This window comes from Suncus etruscus, chromosome 5 (genome assembly GCF_024139225.1).
Source record: "Suncus etruscus isolate mSunEtr1 chromosome 5, mSunEtr1.pri.cur, whole genome shotgun sequence".
Lineage (NCBI taxonomy): Eukaryota > Metazoa > Chordata > Mammalia > Eulipotyphla > Soricidae > Suncus > Suncus etruscus.
In genome coordinates, this window is record NC_064852.1 from 115445002 (window position 1) to 115465111 (window position 20110).

General features: G+C 37.1%; 1 pseudogene; it reads right to left on the reverse strand.

Moving 5' to 3' along the window:
* Positions 1–17630: 17630 nt before the first annotated feature.
* On the reverse strand, positions 17631–17775 carry LOC126010174 (uncharacterized; annotated as a pseudogene).
* Between the last annotated feature and the right edge of the window lie 2335 nt (positions 17776–20110).

The following is a 20110-nucleotide window of genomic DNA, read 5'->3' on the forward strand; positions in this document are numbered from 1 at the left end:
TGATGAGTGCAGTTAGAGAAATAACTACACTGAAAACTATCATAACAATGTGAATGAATGAGGGAAGTAGAAAGCCTGTCTTGAGTACAGGTGTGGGTGGGGTGGGGAGGAGGGAGATCTGGGAAATTGGTGGTGGGAATGTTGCACTGGTGAAGGGGATGTTCTTTTCATGACTGTAATCATACAACTATAATCACAGTGTTTAAATAAAGATAATTAAAAAAATAAATTAAAAGGAAATGTGGTACATTAAAAAAAAGAGCTTCTCTAAAGGGCAGGATAAACTGCCCAGCATGTGACACTGAGTACACACAAATGATGCATATAATTACCCTCTTCTAGAGTCAGAAAGGTATATTTATTTCTATCCTACTAAGATATTTTATATATTTTGAATAATTAATGTCTTATTTATATTAGTTGAAATCATTTAGCAATCACTCATCACAAGTCAACTTTTTTTTACTTATTTTCTGATCATTCCATTTGAAATTCCTTTAAGTTTTTTAGAGCAAGTAATACAAAATAAATTAGTCATATGTCTGCCAAAGGGAAGACTGGGGTATGGGATGGGAGGGAGCCTGGGGCATTGGTAAAGGGAGAGGCACATTAGAGATGGGTTGGTATGGGAACAATGCATGCATGAAATAATTCTATTATAAACAGTTCTGTAAATCACAATGTCTTCATAAATATTAAACTAAAAATACATGAATATAATCTATAAGATTTAGACTGCTAATTGATTTATGCTGTCAGAAGATCCTAATGTGTGGTTTATAATTGAGGTTTTACTTTCTCATGCATGGAAATAGAAAGAAATCCCTTCATGAAGAAGTCTTCAGTAATGAGAAGGAGCTAGAAGAAATGAAGAATTGGCCTGGAAAGGATCAGAGGAAAAATTATTAACCCCTCCTTAATTTTATGCAAACTCTTGAAAAGAGTACAATAAATGAAGGCAAGAGAATTCAATTTGAGTGACAATTTTCTCTTTGACATCAAAGTGATTCCCATTAAAGCATCTGCACCTGACATCTCTCCAGAAAGTGGAAATCTCCTCTGTAACTGTGCATGCACTATCTTAAGTAGATTTTCTTAGAAATTTTATGGAGAATTATAAATATCTCAGGAATACTTTCCACATTTTATTATCTCTAAATAATAATAGTCTGTGGGGGGAACCCATAGTTTTTGTTTTCCTGTATCTTACTTTTTTGCTTACTTTATTTTCAAAGAATTTAGACCTTTTTTAATCAATTTAATCCATTTTATCAAATTTGTCAAATTTTAATAAATTTAATCAATTTTAATCAATTAGGTAGTTGTTCGTAGACATACAGACTCATATATCATCTATTTTGTTTATCAAAGCATGTCTTAATAAAAATTAATTTTCTTATGTTCTTTATTAGAGCATCAGTATTAAGGCATGTCCTCATGGTGTCCTATAAAGCCTTAACAATTCCAAAGACAAATGCTTCCATTCTCAGTTGCTCAAACCAAAGCTGAGACTTGTAAGACTTTGTTTTTAACAGGATGTGTTAGAATATGAACCAGGATTCATATTCCAAGTACCCCATGGTCTAGTAATATGCTGACAGTATTTCTGCTTCAGACATCACAGTCAACTGGACCTTCCTGCATCTTCCCTAAAAACACATGACTCAAGAGATCAGGTTTGCTTGTAGGTTCCTCCTTCCAAGAAACCGCTTCACTCAAAGCCTATCCTTTAAAAATACTGTCCACTGTCTACATGAAGGCAGAAGTAAGGAGATAGGGTGGCCTCTTCTCATTCTACCACATAACATAAAAGTAAATCTATACGATGTTCATCTACTTGCAACTGCCTTATTTTGAAGTTGCCTTTTAAAAAAAATGTTTATCTTGACAATTCCAGTGAATAAAATTAATAGATCACATAAATATTGAGGGGCTTAGGCTAACACCCTAAACAATGCTTAGGTATGGCTCTGTACTCAGGAATCACTCCTGGAGGGCTCAGAGAAATATAAGGGACACCAGGGATCAAACTCAGATCAGCTATATGCAAGGCAAGCACCTTACCCATTATAGTATCACCTAAATATTATAATAAAAGATTTGTTAAGAGCAGGCTCAGATAATTAGCACTACCTTAAATAAAACAATATAGCAATGAGAAATCCCACATCAACTGCTAATTATAAAAAGACTTGATTCAATGATCCAAATGCATTAACCACTTTGGAGAATGTTTTTCTAACTTTGGAATTATCTAGTAATGCCTTACATTTTAGAACAAATAATTTCATGTACTGTTATTTATCTCGGACTTAATTATATAAGCAAATATTTATATACACAGTGATGAAATTATATACTCTGTCTTGACTTCCTCATTTGTCCCAAAACAATTCTTGAAATTTAACTTCAAACCCAGTAACTATAGGCATTCCTTTCTCAAAGACCCCAATTAGTACTCTCTCAGCCCTCATTACCATCCATTTATTTTTCTACCTGAAACTGATACAGATTGGGAAGAAGGGAAGAAGGGTTAAGATAGTCAGGATTCTGATTCATCCCTTATTTACATATGTGCTCTGATTGGTCAGTCCCCCCCATTTTATAGGCAACGATGATTTAAAAATTGTTTACAATAGATTTTCAAGTATTCTAGGTTCCAACTCCAATCCTGCCACTAGTGTCCACACCCTTCTACCAAAGACAAAAGGTTTGGGACCCATGTTTACAGTAGAGTTAACTCTAGCAATTTAAGAAACTGAACTGAGTTACGCCACCTAGTTAATATATGGATGGAAGAGTATCATTTGCATAGGGTGTAGCCAGATAGCAGAAAGGCTTTGAGGGTTGGGAATATAGTAATAGCTAAGGTTGCTTTTAGGTCTGTGCTTGCTGTTGAGGGATGACTATGATTGCTTTTGCTACTGATTCCACTGAAGAGTGAGCAGACAGAAATAGAGCAGCACATTGTAAATACAGAGTGATAACATTCTAGTAGCAGATGCTCCTGCCCACCCACAAGAACTGGAAATTAGTGGATCTGCTGAACATACCCTGGAGAGCCAACCAGGAGTACCGACAGCATTGAGGCAAGACTGAACATTTGTTTCTTTCCTGAAGCTCTACTAATGCCCTGTGAAATCTGGCTCTACCTGGTAGCAGTGTTGGCCTTTGATTTTTCAGAGCTACATATACTGTCCTCTGTCATACTAGAACACAAGGTTAACAAATTCCCTCCTAAAGTTCAATGTACATTTGAAATCAGAAACTTCCTCAACTCTCTCTCTCTCTCTTTCTCTTTCTGACTTCCTCAATCTCTTTCTCTCTTACTCTCTATCTCTCTCTCTTTCTCACTCTATCTGTTTCTTCCAAGAAACCCTGGAGGACACACCCTTCAAAGAAACCAAGAAATCCCTGGAAAAATCCCTTTCACTTCTATCTTTGTCTTCTCCAATAACTTCCTCTCTTTGGGGTCCAGAAGAAACCTCATGAGGAAGTGACCTCCATTTTTACTTCTCAGGAAAATACTTTGCTATTACTCTCCACAGTGGGTGAAATCCAGCCTAGTACTTTCATGTCACATTTGTACTGCAGAATGTTGCCTGAATAGAATGATCCCCTCAACTCTTTCACTGCTGGGTCATTTTGGGTCCTGACTGAACACTGACATTCTCTAGCTGCTCTCTCATCATTTCTTTCCTTGACATTCTCCACTATACAATACACTAGTCCCTGCAGCTCCTCACAACACCCTCTAGACTGGTCAGCCTGACCTCCCATTCAGAGTGCTCCAATGACCCTCCAAGTTCTTCCTTTCTTTTTACTCTTAAACTGTACTGAATTGGTCCAGATTCACAGTTCCTATTTTTCTACCTTTCACTATAAAAGCAAAGTCTTCATAAATTCTTTCTTGGGGAAGCAAGGGAAAGAGAAAATTCTTCAGCTGAGACAATATCTCTTTCCATTCTTTCTTTTGCAATTTTGATCATCTAGCTACTCCTGCTAGAGTTTGATTTCTCCTTCTATCTTGGATGTCACATCTTCCCTGGGTTTTATTCCTTTGGCAATTATTTGTAGATAAAAAATTAAAACCACCCTCATGTGCCACTTCTGACTATAGAGTTCCAGTCCACATTCCTCTGAAAGAAATGTCTCGTGGGACTAAGAAAACACTTAGCATATTGGGTTAAAATCTTGTGTTCATCTTTCTGTGCTGGAGAGTTTTTATCTACACTGGGGCATCAGAATGAATTTCCAGAGGAGCAACTTTACCTGAAACTTGAAGGAATGTTTTCCAGGCAGAAATAGTTGTGAAATGCATTTCAAAAAAGTAGACTAGGGTAGAGAAAATCATGTGAAACTATGTTCTATTTTAGAATTTAGATAAATAAGTTTCCTAGAACATAAAGTACATGGGGAGAGAGCCAGAAGCTAGAGAGGAAGTATAGACCACATTGCAAGCAAAGTTCCAAGCTTATCTCGGTTATCTATTATCACAAAGTTAGTGCTTACAAATAATGCCTCAATTCCTAAATCCAGTCTATGTTCATCTGGGTTTCTCTCTTGCCTCAGGGTCAACTACATGTTTGAGAGGAAAAGGGGTGTCAGTGATGGTATTTTCACAAATCTTAGTTGAGCATTCTCAGAGGTCTGGAGATCTGTCAACTGGTTTGATATGACATTGGATTTTCTCCATGTTTCTTATACATCTGTAGTGGGGTAGTCTGGGCATGTTTTTATGGAAAGGCAGATATTAAAAAGATAATACGCCCAGCTGTGCAAAAGAAAACATACATGCTTTCAAGCCTCTACTTGCCTTCATGTTTGCTATTTGGCCCACATTCTGGGCCAAAGCACAGGCTCATTATATTAACTCATAATTAGAATGGGAAGGAAATACAAAGATACAGAGAAAGAGGAGAGGGAGAGGTTCATTAATGCAGTCATTCATGATTGCATGTTGCTCTATAATGGAATGTAACTTTTACATTTCCATACATATCTTTATCCCCATATATTATAAACTAGTATAAGAGCTGTATCTTTATGATATTCCTAGTTATAGTCAAAAATCAATGTGCACAAAGTAGTCATACAAGAAGTTTTGATAGTGAATAGTATAATCCATAGATTGCCTAATAATTTATAATATATACTCCATTCATAAATTTCATAAACGGGTTAATCTATATCTTTTATTCGTTCATATTTCAGCCTATGTTATATTTGGGGTGCATATTTCTATGTATTATCAGTACAAAGCAGCTATTTCTTTTCATTGCCACCTCCTTTAATTTCATAACCACCTCCTTTAAATGAAGACGAATTCAGATGTTCAAAGGTATTGATTGGGGAAGCAGACAATTTAGGAGAGGGGGGAAAGGTACTTGACCTGCATACCTGGTTCTTTCTGTGGCACTGCATATAATTTCCTGGAGCACTGCCAGGAGAGATCCCTGAACTCTGATCACAATCAATTGTACTCTTTGCCCAAAAGAAAACATTGTGAACAAATCTGTGGGTTTTTTTCCTCATGCTTCTCACCTTTGCAAATTTCAGACTGATCCTCTCTCTTGCAGAGCAAAGACTTCCAATCAGCCTGCCCAGCACTACTTAAAGACATCATTTTTGTCTCATTTTCTCCTCTACTTTACAGTCTTGAGAAGAGCAACTATCAGTCTTTAGGATTTGGGGGTAATGTTCTTCTTGTATCATTTGAGGTTTTCCCAAATACATGTCTCTGGAAATCCAAAGGAAACTAAAGTCATTTATATTTATGCTAAATTCCCATTGGGGTCACATTTTTTTCTCCTAATGTTTTTATTTTCATTTGGGGGGTAGTTTTTGGACCATTCCTATTGGTACTCAGGAATTACTCCTGACTTTGTGCACAGAAATCACATCTGGCAAACTCAGGGGACCATGAGGAATGCTGGGGATCAAATCCAGTTTAAGGCAAATGCCCTACCCACTATTCTGTTGCTCTGGCCACCAAATGTTCTTATTTCTATCCTCACAATTCCACTTAGTTCTCAGATAACCTGTCATAGAGGTCGCCTATTCTTGGGCATCAATTGGCCTGTCTTTAAGCCCATTCTTGGCACCTTGGTGACCTCTTTGACTCCTCTCTTTCTTCCACATCCCACATTTAACCTAGCAGTAAGACATAACAACACTCTCAAGATACATCCATCATCTGTACACTTCTTGCCACTGCCACTGCTACCACCACCATCCTCACCCAGGCCTCATCATCTCCAATCTGGTTTATACACATAACCTCCTTTTGAGGCTCCCTGTGCCTGGAGCTACCCAATAGCAGTCAAAGTATAAGCTTCATAGATTTTACCTTTCAGAAATCTCCTTCAGAAACCAGTGATGCAATGGATGATACATTTGACTACAGAATAAAGTAATAGAATAAAAGTCAAATGTTGACAGTAATTTTTAAGGACCAACATGATTCCCCCACATCTTCCAAAGTACCACTGACCAAGTGCCTTCTCAACCCACTTTGGTGATCACAGTAGTTCTACTTCTGATCTGATTTTTTCTTTTGACACTCTTCAGTTTGAACTATGGCCGCATAGATACTCACAGAGTCTACTTTTTTCTATGTCACATTATCAGACAATTTTTCCTAACTGAACATTATGAATTAGCACCAGTTCCTCCCTTCCAATCTCATTACTCTCATCTTCCCTTTACATGCTACATATTGTAGCTACAGGCTACTTTATATGCTACATATTGATTTGCATAAGTTGTTATCATTTGCTTTCAGTACAACTTAAATCAGAGACAGAAGAGATTTATTTGTTGACTGTTACATTCCCAGAACCTAACCTATAAACTTAGGACATGTAAGACAACCAACAAATGTCAGAGCCCGATAGCTTCACCCTAGCCTCTGTGTGTGAGCATGAAACACAGGCTAAACCAGAATTAAATGTGTGGATTTTTATTCATCCTTTCTCTTTCTAGTTTGCTCCTCAAAGCTATTTATGATTTACATTTGGCTATGATACTAAGAACATTGAGGGGAAATGACTTTTAGTATTTGAAGGGGATCAACTTGGGATATATGCTTTAAGAGAAAGGAAATTTTCCAGCCAGTTTCTAAATTAATGCGCAAAAGAATAAGATAAATGTGCCTAGTCTAATCTCCCTCAAATTCACCTGAATAATTCTTAACCAGGAGTGTTAATACCACAAGCCTGGCAGACTCTTACAAACCTGATTTTTAAGTGCTAAATAAGTGCCATATTTTAAATATATGAGTATATATATTTAATACTATTTTCTGTGTACTCACTTCTAAATCATCGAACTATAAGACTCCATTGAAACTTGTGCCTCATTTTCCAAGCTCCACTAAGCTCCTTCATTGAAATGTTTCCCCCCCCCCAAATATCAATTCTGAATGCTTAGCAATGTCTCCCTGCTAAAGCAAATGACAATTCTGCTCTAGGATCACTGAGTGAGCTTCCTAAGATACATCTCTAATTTCTCATTCTGCTTTTCCTCTTTTTATGCACATGTCAGTTCTATGAGGCACTGACTTTGGAACAATGAGCAGTTTCCCTAGCATGTAAACCCTTGACCTAATTGTGTCAAGTTCATCTTGGCTGCAAATCTACAGACACCATTGTTGAGATTTATCAGATGCATCTTTCAGCATGTGAAAGGAGTTGCATAATAACAGGTGGGCAACAATAACAAAAAAGATCGTAAGTTTTCTGAGACATGGAAACACTTTGTCCCATGATGATATGAGATGTCAGGATAAGGGCAGGAAACCTGGTACATCTTTACAGATCCAGTGATGCAATTTTATGTAATGAGGACAGGGATGTAGTTTGGACCCTTTGAAAAGCCCTTCATTACTTTTTTTTTTGAGGGGGGGGGCACACCTGTTTGATGCTCAGGGGTTACTCCTGGCTAAGTGCTCAGAAATTGTCCCTGGCTTGGGGGGACCATATGGGACGCCGGGGGATCAAGCCCCAGTCCTTCCTTGGCTAGCGCTTGCAAGGCAGACACCTTACCTCTAGCGCCACCTCTCAGGCCCTGAAAAACCTTTCATTTCTGTTCCCAATAATTCTAGTTACTCAAAAGCATACCCCAAACACAGAAGCTTGAGGACCTTAACGATCAATGTTCAGGAACATCCTGGAAGAAACTTTTAAGATTTGTTTGGTTTGATAAGCTAGTATTATCCCAAGATTCTTCCTCCCACAGAATATGGAATAAGCAGAAGATCTCATTTAAAGATGAATTCTACTTCCCAGAGGCAATTTTTGGAAACATGTAGTCAAAATAAATTAGACCCAGCTTTTAAATTTGAGATTTCTATCAGAGGACATTATATCATCTCAGAAGTTCTTCACTCTAATTTGTGCTTTGAGATATAACCATCCCTCTGGGACCCGAAAATAGGAGAACAGAAATAACAGGATGCCCAAAAGGCTCTAAAGTCTTCCTTCTTCTCTTGCTTCTCCAGCTAAATTATATCGACAGCCTTTCTCTTCCCTGGACATTTAGATCTGAACTGAATACAACACTGGTCTTCTTTCAAAGAAGCCTTTGCTCTGACATGTTTTATAAGAGAAACAAATAATAAAATAAATAAATAAAAATGAATTAGAACTCCCTATCTCAGTCCATCATATTCACTCAATAACAACATTTTCCTGAAGCAGAGGGTGTGGGGAGGGAAGAAAGCAGAGGAGAATGTAAAATGATGAATTGTATCCATGCAACTGGTTTTACTCAACTAACGACTCTCCTGCAAAACAAGACCCCTTCAGCAAACTAAATTCAGAGATAGCAACAGAAAGAGATCATGATAATTATGTCTTAGAGATCAGGCAGTTTGAATTAGGATTTTTTTCAAGCCTACTTGTTCCTAGTTGTTTCTTATAAATGGAACCAGTTATACCCTGCAATAGTAATATAATAATCATATAACAAAAATGTAATTGTACCTCCAGGCATCTCGCTTCTAGTAGGTTTCCTATCTTTTACTTACCTTCAACATTGCTGGGAAGAAAAGAGAAATTAAAAGCTGCACTAACACAGGGAGGCAGTAGAGAATAGTGGTTAAAATAATAGGCCTGGCACTATGCAGGGTGAAACCCCTACTTTTCCTTTTACTGCTATATGATTTAGGACAAGTTTCTTAACCTGGGCAAAGATTCTGATTTTTCAAAAGCTAAATTAAGGTTGAAATTCATCACTATGAATTCAGCATGTGAAAGGAGTTGCATAATAACAGGTGGGCAACAACAACAAAAAAGGTCGTAAGTTTTCTGATATATGGAAACACTTTGTCCCATGATGATATGAGATGACAGGATAAGGGAAAAGTAGGTTCAATTTCCAGCATCTCATTTGGTCCCCTGAGCAATGCCAGGAAGGATCTTTGAGAAGAACAGATTGTGCCCACCTCTCAAATATATGAGGAGGAAAGAAGAGAAAGAAAGGAAAGAAAGGAAAGAAAGAAGAAAGAAAGGAAAAAAGAAAGAAGAAGAAAGAAGAAAAGAAAGAAAGAAAGAAAGAAAGAAAGAAAGAAGAAAAGAAAAGAAAGAAAGAAAGAAAGAAAGAAAAGAAAGAAGAAAGAAAGAAAGAAAGAAAGAAAGAAAGAAGAAAGAAAGAGAAAAAAAAGAAAGAAAGAAGAAAGAAAGAAAGAAAGAAAGAAAGAAAGCAAGAAAGCAAGAAAGCAAGAAAGCAAGAAAGCAAGAAAGCAAGAAAGCAAGAAAGCAAGAAAGAAGAAAGAAAGCAAGAAAGCAAGAAAGAAAGAAGAAGAAAGAAAGAAAGAAAGAAAGAAAGAAAGAAAGAAAGAAAGAAAGAAAGAAAGAAAGAAAGAAAGAAAGAAAGAAAAAGAAGAAAGAAAGAAGAAAGAAAAAGAAAGAAAGAAAGAAAGAAAGAAAGAAAGAAAAAGAAGAAAGAAGAAAGAAAGAAGAAAAAAGGAGGAGAAAGGAAGGAAGGAGGAAGGAAGGAAGGAAGGAAGGAAGGAAGGAAGGAAGGAAGGAAGGAAGGAAGGAAGGAAGGAAGGAAGGAAGGAAGGAAGGAAGGAAGGAAGGAAGGAAGGAATTGTGCCATTGCTCTAACCATCCATCTTCTCATTCCACTACCCACTTAAGCAGAAATAAGGGAAGTCTTTAGAGGTAGTTGCACCAAGCTTTATGTGTCAGTAGCTCAAGAAAAAAAAGATTATTTGATTTGCTAGTCTCAGCTGCTGTTGGATCAAAGACTGCTCTATAGCTATTATTGCTGAAAAGAATTCCTTCCTCTAAGCTGTCAGCCATGCCTACTGTTGTTCCTTCAAATGGCCCCAAGGTCACCACTTCCTGTATATGTGAGAGCACAGAGTTGTGTGCAGATACTTAAAGGTTCCTGTTCAGGAAGGGTTACACAATCTTTATATGAAGACAAAGTTTCCTGGAGCAAAGTCCACAGTGATAGCAGGAGATTGGGACATGGCTGGAGAGGAGATACTTGACAAAGTAGAGGTTGCAGACCCCCCCAATATATATATATATATATATATATATATATATATATATATATATATATATATATATATATATATATATAATTTCGAACTTTGGGGGTTTCTTGGGAGGCCACACCCGGTGACGCTCATGGGTTATTCCTGGCTATGCACGCAATAATCGCTCCTGGCTTGGGGGATGGGACTCTGGGATTCGAACCATGGTCTGTCCTGGATCAGCTGCGTGCAAGGCAAACACCTTACCACTGTGCTATCACTCCGGCCCCTATTTTGAACTTTTTTTAAGAGACAATATATGAAATGTTTCTAGGCTCAGATCTTAGTTGTTTATCTCAGATGTTGACTTGACTGTCTGTGACTCCTCAAAACATATATATGCCACATAACCAGGAAAACAAACAAGAAACTACTTAGGATCTCTGCAACAATAAAATTGAGGAGGAATTTTACAATTTGCCAATAGAACAGAAAATTCTTTGGAAGCCAAGCTGATTTTATGAGTCTCTTGACCTTAGAAGAAGGCAGTGATACCTCCATGTACAATGGCAAAGTCACTCTCTGAAGGTCCACAGTAAGGATGACATATGTGGTTTTGTGCAGAATCCAGCTCTGGTTTCTAATGAGCCACCGTGAAGACACTTATAAAACAATTTCTCAAAGAACAAAGAATGCACAAATGTGAATGAATTTGAAGGTATTTGCTGGTGTCAGACAGTACAGGATTGCAAAATGATACTGGTTTTACCTGGCCTAAAGCCCAGTGAAGCACTTTACCACCTTTGGTCCTGGATCAGCTACTTGCAAGGCAAACAACGCTGTGCTATCTCTCCGGGGTTGAAGCACTTTACCCTGCAGGGAATTCTAGTTCTGTCACTGGGTTGAAATAAGCCTCTAGAAAATTAAGCTTGGTGTTTTTGTCGACTGCCAAACAAACACATGAATCAAGTTTTGTCTTCCTTAGAGAAGGAGAGAGAAGCTTGCATGAAGCCGAATGTTGACTTAAACGGTCTGCATTTTCCCAGAAAGGTCTGTTTCTCAGAGACATCTCTGACCCACCTGTGAAAAATGCCGCTTTTATGCAGAAGAGGTTGCTGTGTTTTACTCCCTAGGTTTTTTTTGAGTGGGGGTGGGGGTGGGGGTTGTTTGCTTTTGTTTTTATGAGAAGCTTACTAGCTCTTTGTAGCTGACTTCTTCCATAAGAAATCCAGTGGAGGGAAGAATCACCACCATGTCAAGAAAAATGTTTGAATTTGGCGAAGCAGGTACACCAGAAGTTCCACGTTATTTTTTTAAGACTCAACTGTTATGTGAGAAATAAACAAGTCTGGGTCAAACCAATAAAAGTCCCAGTGCACAATGGCCAACCTAGGTTGTCCTTATGAAAGGTGGGTTGTTAGGAAAGAACAAAGGTCACTCTATCAGGGGTCTCAAACTCAATTTACCTGCGGGCCGCAGGAATCAAAGTCAGGGAGATCCTTGAGTGCAAAGTCAGTAGTAAGCCTTGAACATTGGGGGGTATGACCCAAACAACTAAAACAAAACAAAACAAAAAAAAAGATTTCTCTATGGCAGGGCCACAAAATGTTGTTACCGAGGGCCGTTTGCGGCCCACGGGCTGCAAGTTTGAGACCCCACTTTCAGTTTTTGTTCTTGAGTCCCTGGATTTGTGTAAGGGGGTGCTTCAGGCTTGATACTGTCAAAGTTATTTTTATTCTAACAAAATACTCTAGAATATACTGACTTATCCCAGTCTTATCCTCTCCCACATTTCAATGCCCTTTAACTTTGAAAATACAAAAATCGGGGCCGGAGAGATAGCATGGAGGTAAGGCGTTTGCCTTTCATGCAGGAGGTCATCGGTTCGAATCCCGGCGCCCCATATGGTCCCCTGTGCCTGCCAGGAGCAATTTCTGAGCCTGGAGCCAGGAATAACCCCTGAGCACTGCCAGGTGTGACCCAAAAACCAAAAAAAAAAAAAAAAAGAAAATACAAAAATCTCATTTATATTAAGGGTTATATGATCCAGAGTGATTTTGTTTAAAGTCCCAAACCTAATCTCTATAATCTTTTAATTTTTCATTGCCTCTAGTCCAAAGTGAATGCGCTCATTGCCTTGAAAAGCATGAAATAGCCAATGAAATATTTTCTTTTCGTTCTTTTTTTCATATCTCTATTATTATTCCTACCACTTACCAATTGTCACACAAAGTACCTCACTAAAGGGCTATTTCCTTTCATCTGGACAATACCTTTTGAAATAAAACCTATTATCTTCATTTCACAGAAGAGGAAATTAGGATTTAAAGAAGTCAAGTATGGGGCCGGAGAGATAGCATGGAGGTAAGGTGTTTGCCTTTCATGCAGAAGGTCCGTGGTTCAAATCCCGGCGTCCCATATGGTCCCCCGTGCCTGCCAGGAGCGATTTCTGAGCATAGAGCCAGGAGTAACCCCTGAGCACTGCCGGGTGTGACCCAAAAACCAAAAAAAAAAAAAAAAGAAGAAGTCAAGTATATGCCCAGGGTCATAGAGTCAATACATAAGTAAGCAAAGAGTTAATCCAGCAGATTTAACCTTCATTATGCAATACGCCTTCTAAACTCTAAGTTTGTTGACCCTGGGCAAATATTTCACTTATATTTCAAAATCCAAGGGGAAAAAGAGGTTGGAAACTGCTAAATGGGGAAGTCAATGGAAAGTTTCCTGACTATTGTTCATCCACAAAACTTTCTAAGGGACAGGCACCCTTAAGGAGGTGCTTGGAGGATAAAGGTCCTGTCCTTTATGGCCCTAATGGGAAAGACTCCTAATGACTGTGTAAAAATGTATACAGAGTATTGTGTGTAAAAGCAGGGAGAAAATAACTGGTTTTGTTTTGTTTGGTAATCACACCCAAAGGTGCTTCGGGCTTATCCCTGGCTCTGGGTTTAGAGTTCACTCCTGGTGGTGCTTGAGCATCATTTGCTTTGCGATGAGTGCTGTAGGGAGGAGTTGACTTTAGGCAAGATGAGCACTTACCTACTTACATCTATTCACCCAAAAATTATTTTCTTTTTATGGTCTGGCAAACAGTGTGAAAGATATGTTGTCTACTCATTATTGATATCACAGCTACTAGAATCTACTTGGGAAAAAAAATTCAACACATTTGTCAAAATTATTGTGCACTGATTTTTAATACTTGAAGATTTTCAAGTAAATGAAATGGGAAAAAAGATGCTTCTGTTATTCTTTTTTTTTAATTGAATCACTATGAGATAAAGAGTTAAAAGTTTGTTGATGGTTAAGTTTCAGTCATACAATGTTCCAACACTCATCCTTTCACCAGAGCACATTTCCCATCACTAATATCTCCAGTTTCCCTACTGCCCCACCACCTTTCAACACCCTACCTTTATGGCATTTTTCTTCATGTTTTTCTCTTTCATCATCTCTCCCTCCTCTTTTGTCCTACTCTCTCACTCTCCAGCTCCCCCCCCACCATTTTTTCCTTAGCAATAGTACCTCTATTTTCTTGAATACTGTTGGTAGCAGAAAATTAAAATGGCAAAATTTTAAAAAGCAAAATGTTTGGAATGCAATATGTGACAAGGGTAGACATCCAGAAATGTGTCTAATTTATAGATAAGTTCTTGGGGTATGGGTATATGTATAAAGATGTTAATTCAGTCTTTATTACAATTATAAATAATCTAATTAAATAATAATATAAATATAAATAATCTAATATATAATTTATAAATAATATAATAATCTAATCTAATAGACTAGTTAATCCTGGCAGAGTTTTACAGAGAGCTAATGATATAGTAGTAAAAGAGAATCAATCAGCTATTAAAGAAAAAAAATCTCCATGACAAATTATTGAGTAAAAAAACAAAGCTATATCTGTACTCATATCCATATCTAACAGATATAGCTAAATAAATATATTTTATGTTAAATTTTATTTTATATGTTTATATGGCTTTATAAATATACATAGATGGATAAAGAAAATATCCATCTATTTAAGGACATACATAATCAATAGCATTTACCAAAATGTTAACATAGTTCAGAACTCAACATCTTTATTTTCCAATATTTTTGTATTGCTTAAATTTTTACAATAATATTATTTTTTACTCTAATCAGAAAAGAAAATGGCTTTATTTAGGAGAAAAGCATAGTCTCTCTCCTTCTGGATTTACCTATCATAAAATGATATCAAAATCCCATTTCAAAATTATTTCTAACTTATCTTAAACAAAACCTTTCCTCTTTCAGATTATAAATTTGAACTTTATTTGTGTATTTGTCATCATGAGATGACCATAACCCATTAAAAGATTTGGGGACAGCAAAAGGAGGGGGTGGATTTTGTTATCCTGTTCTTCAATACTAACAGTAAAAAAAAATTATCCCAAAGTTCAATAATGTTGATTCTAACAGAGAAAATGTAGATCTCTACCTTTCTTCAGGCTTACTCTAATGGCAGTAAGAATGAAATATCACTAACTCTGAGGGTATAATGTAATTCCACTGATTTGTAGCACAGCTTCATGTTGAAGAGTCTAAGAAAATTAAAGAAATACACTGTATTTTGGTCTACCTTTCTTCTTCCTCTACCAGTGATTCTGTTTATAAAACTAAATGACAACATGGTCTAAAAGGCATTCCCAAGTTTTCATGCTTTATAATGTATGCCTCTAAAACTAATTCAACTAAGGATATAGGCATTATAGAGTCAATTAATGAATAATAAAAGAAACAGCATCACTTGAGGTTATAGCAGTCAGATTGTACACTGATAAGAGAAACCAATTTGCACAAAGATCTCTGGACTGTTATTTCCTCTTATACCAAATTAAGCCTCTTCTATGGCTAACATCTAAGATTTTATAGCTCTTAAAAATATGTTTTTGAGGCTGAAAAGTTGTATAGTTAATAGATAACACTTCAGAATAGAAGTTATTCAAGTTATAGGATGCACTGATTGATAATGTGTATGTCTTCTGGGTATATTCTTGTTGTTACCAAAAGAACATAATTATTAATGGCTAAAATATGGTTAATATACTTAAAGTAAACAAACACATCAAGTACTGAGATATAAGGAAAACATTTAGCTCAGTCTTAAGAAGAAAAAATTATCAAAAGAAAAAGAAGAAATAATGGGGAAATGTATTTAGTAATAAAAATTTCCCAAAAAGGAGCTTTGTAAAACTTGAATGAATACAGGGGAATAAACCAAAATAAAAAAGCCACTCTCTTTAACCAAAATGACATAGAACTTTATATGGTTTATAATTTTATATGAATTCTCCTAATTGACTCCAGATCCTTCTCTTTGTCATTGAAATTCTTTATACCATTTTCAAAACACCCACAAGTTCCAAAATGAGGGAAAATCCTTAACTCTCCTGTGTCTTTCTGAGGTTACAAATCAAATCATTCTACAAAAGCATATAATTTAAATTTCTCCAAGGCCAAAATAAAAAGAAATATTTCAGACTCTAAAGTAGTTTAAAGTTCTCTCTTTCATAGATGTTTGAATCTTTAAAAGGAAATTTCTAGAAGTCCATCAGCAAATGCTCAAGCAATAAGAGAAGCATGGGTTTGAGGTTCTTCAGACTCTTCCTAAATCATCACCAGCTTCTCCCCAGCTGTGATGAACGAAACCACCTTCAAGGAGCGCTTGAGGTGGGTGTTTAATCAGTCAGTGATCTTGGAATGAGGCCTACACTCAGAAAATCCTTAGGTCAGCTAATTTGTGTCTCTATGGTCAAATTAGGCATGAATAATAAACAAGTTAATTATGTTTTAAACAAACTAACTGAGCTGTTTTAAAAGTAGTATGAAAGCTATTTAATTTGTTTTAATTTGAGCACCATGATGATAAAATTGTTCATGATTGAGTTTCAGTCATGCAATGTCCAACACCCTTCACCACTGCATATTTCCCACCACTAATGTTTCCCTCCCACCCACTCCTGCACCCCCTAACTACTTCTTCTTTTTTTTTGCCTTTTAGACACTGTAGTTTGCACTATTTTTAATGAAGAGATACCATGCATATCACTTTATACCCTTTCATTTTTCCTCCTAAGTTATAAGCATGTTATTAACACAACAAATTTTATGAAAATAAGGTAGAAATTTTGATGGGTGTGTACTTGATATTCATTGGTCTATATGCACCAATGTAGCTTTATATAAATTCCTATAGATAGTATCAGAGCTATGCACTGAGTTATGACAAAGTGAATGGTGGAGTGTGTTTGGAGAAATGGGGGTGTTTGCAAATAGCTCATATAAGGAGGAAAGAGGGTGGTTTGGAGACTACTCTGAGTTCTGCTTTGGGATCATTCCCAGAGGTGTTCAGTGTCGGGATCAATCGCAGGCTTTTTTTAAAGCACTGTGTTTTACAAGGTTGTTCCTAATACAGTTGTTGTTTTTTTTTTTTACAGTTCGTGGTTAAGTTTCAGTCATAGAGTGTACACATTTCCCACAACCAATGCCCCAGTTTCCTTTCCACCCTCTTCCCTGCCTGCCTCTGTGGAAAACATTTTTCTTCTCTTCTCTCTCTCTCTCTCTCTCTCTCTCTCTCTCTCTCTCTCTCTCTCTCTCTCTTTCTCCCTCTCTCTTTCTCTTCCTCCCTCTCTCTCCCTCTCTCCCTCCTCCCTCTTTCTTTCTCCCTCCCTCCCTCTTTCTCTCCCTTTTTCTCTCTCCCTCTCTCCCTCCTCCCTCTTTCTTTCTCCCTCCCTCCCTCTTTCTCTCCCTCTTTCTCTCTCCCTCTCTCCCTCCCTCTTTCTCTCCCTCTTTCTCTCCCTCTCTCCTCTCTCTCCCTCACTTTCACTTACTCTCTCTCTCTTTTTTTTTTTTTTTTTGGTTTTTGGGTCACACCCAGCAGTGCTCAGGGGTTACTCCTGGCTCTATGCTCAGAAATCGCCCCTGGCAGGCACAGGGGACTATAGGGATGCCGGGATTCAAACCACTGTCCTTCTGCATGAAATGCAAACACCTTACCTCCATGCTATCTCTCTGGCCCCTACTCTCTCTTCTATTTATCTCCCTTTTACTCTCTTTTAGATTATGTGGTTTGTAATATTTTTTTATTTTTATATTTTTTTAAATACAGTCCCCCACTACCACAAATTATGCAGTCGAGTTTTCCACATTTGGGGAAATCGCAGGGGTCAGCACATCGAAGTGCAATGAATAAGCCTCTCCTTGGGGGAACCACCTTCGTGATCATGGTATCTCCCCTGCCAGGTAAGTATGGTTTGTAATATATTTACTGAAGGGGTATCTTGCATATCACTTTACCTCCTTCAGTACCCAGTTCTTCTCTAGTGTGATTATTTCTGACTATCATTGTAATAGTGGACTCTTCTTTGCCCTAACTGAAGTCCCCATTATTTATGGCAAGCTTCCTACCATGGACCGGTCCTCCTGGCCCTCATCTCTATTGTCTCTACTTATTACCATATTATCTTTTTATATACATTCCACAAATGAGTTGCAATATTTCTATGTCTATCCCTCTCCTTCTGACTCATTTACCTCAGCATAATACATTCCATATTTATTCATGTATAATCAAATTTTATAACTTCATTTCTCTAACAGCTACATAATATTCCTTCATGTCGATGTGCCAAGTTTCTTTGTCCACTCCTCTGTTCTCGAGCACTTGAGACCCAGCCCTTTTCGCATGCAAAGAATGTGTTCATCTTTAATGCCTGCAGCTCTTATATTATACAAAATGCTTGAGTATTTTGGTCTTTTAAATTGTTTTGAACATATCATCTATTCTGAACCCTTCAAGAATTTTTATTGGTAAAAATTTTTTAAATCACCTATGTGTTATGGGTAAAATGTTATTTAAAATATAGCTAAACAATATATAAATGAAATGCAGTGAGGAACATATAGTTGACCTTTAAAAAATGAGTCTCTAAAATCAATTTTAAAAGTTCTTAAGCAGAAATAGGGTTCTTACTTCTCAATCAATAGCAATTCTACAAAACCCAAGAGTGGTCCAAAAGTTAAACCTTTCCTCAAGGATTTAATTAACTTTCTCTACAGAAAAAAGTAAATAAGTGAAAGTTAAAAAAAAGAGAGATAAAAGAAAAAAATCTTGCTGGAAACTTGCTAAGTCAAATAAGAATTATTTTTCAAATTCTAAACTAGTTATAAGCTTTTTAATACACTCAACCTTACATATTTCAATAACATTTTATAGAGAATTGACAAATTTATCAATGCATATTTATATGCCTTCAACTAGAGAACTTCTGTTAGGCAACTACTCTGACTTAGATATTTATTATATAGTGACCAGAAAGATAGTACAGCAGGCAGAGCACTTGCTTTGCAAGTGGTTGACTCAGGTTCAATTCTTGGCATCCCATCTGATCCCTTAAACCCCACTGAGAGTGAGCCTTGTGTACAGAGCCAGAAATAAGCCCTGACCATAGCTGGAAGTGCCCCCCCCCCCAAAAATGTTTATCTTGTGGAATAAAGATTATTGTTTCTTTTTCTTTTTTTGTTTGGTTATTTTTTTGTTTTTTTAAATATGTTTATTTAAACACCGTAATTACAAATATGATTGTAGTTGGGTTTCAGTCATGTAAAGAACAACCCCCCTTCACCAGTGCAACATTCCCATCACCAATGTCCCAAATCTCCCTTCTCCCCACCTCACCCCCATCTGTACTTGAGACAGACTTTCTAATTCCCTCATTCATTCACATTGTATGATAGTTCTCAATGCAGTTATTTCTCTGAAAGCACTCATCACTCTTTGTGGTGAGCTTCATGTCATGAGCTGGACCTTCCAGCCCTCCTCTCTTTTGTCTCTGAGAATTATTGCAAAAATGTCTTTTATTTTTCTTAAAACCCATTGATTAGTGAGACTATTCTGCATTTATCTCTCTCTCTCTCTCTGACTTATTTCACTCAGCATAAGAGATTCCATGTCCATCCATGTATAGGAAAATTTCATGACTTCATCCCTCCTGATGGCTGCATAATATTCCATTGTGTATATGTACCACAGTTTCTTTAGCCATTCATCTATTGAAGGGCATCTTGGTTGTTTCCAGAGTCTGGCTATTGTAAATAGCACTGCAATGAATATAGGTGTGAAGAAGGATTTTGTTTGTTTGTTTGTTTTTTGTATTGTATTTTTGTGTTTCTAGGGCATTATTTATTTTTCTATACAAAATTATTCTATGGACCAAAGTGATAGTACAGTACTTAAAATGCTTGCTTGTCTTGCAAGCAGACGACCCAGGTTTGATATCTTTTTTTGTTTTTTGTTTTGTTTTTTTTGTTTCGTTTTGGGGTCACACCCAGCGGTGCTCAGGGGTTACTCCTGGCTGTCTGTTCAGAAATAGCTCAGAAATAGGCATGGGGGACCATATGGGACACTGGAATTTGAACCAACCACCTTAGGTCCTGGATCGGCTGCTTGCAAGGCAAATGCCGCTGTGCTATCTCTCCGGGCCCCAGGTTTGATATCTTAACAAAAGATATAGCTCCTTGAGTCACTCCAGGAATGATCCTTGAATGCAAAACCATAAGTAAGCCTGAGCACTGCTGGGTCTGACC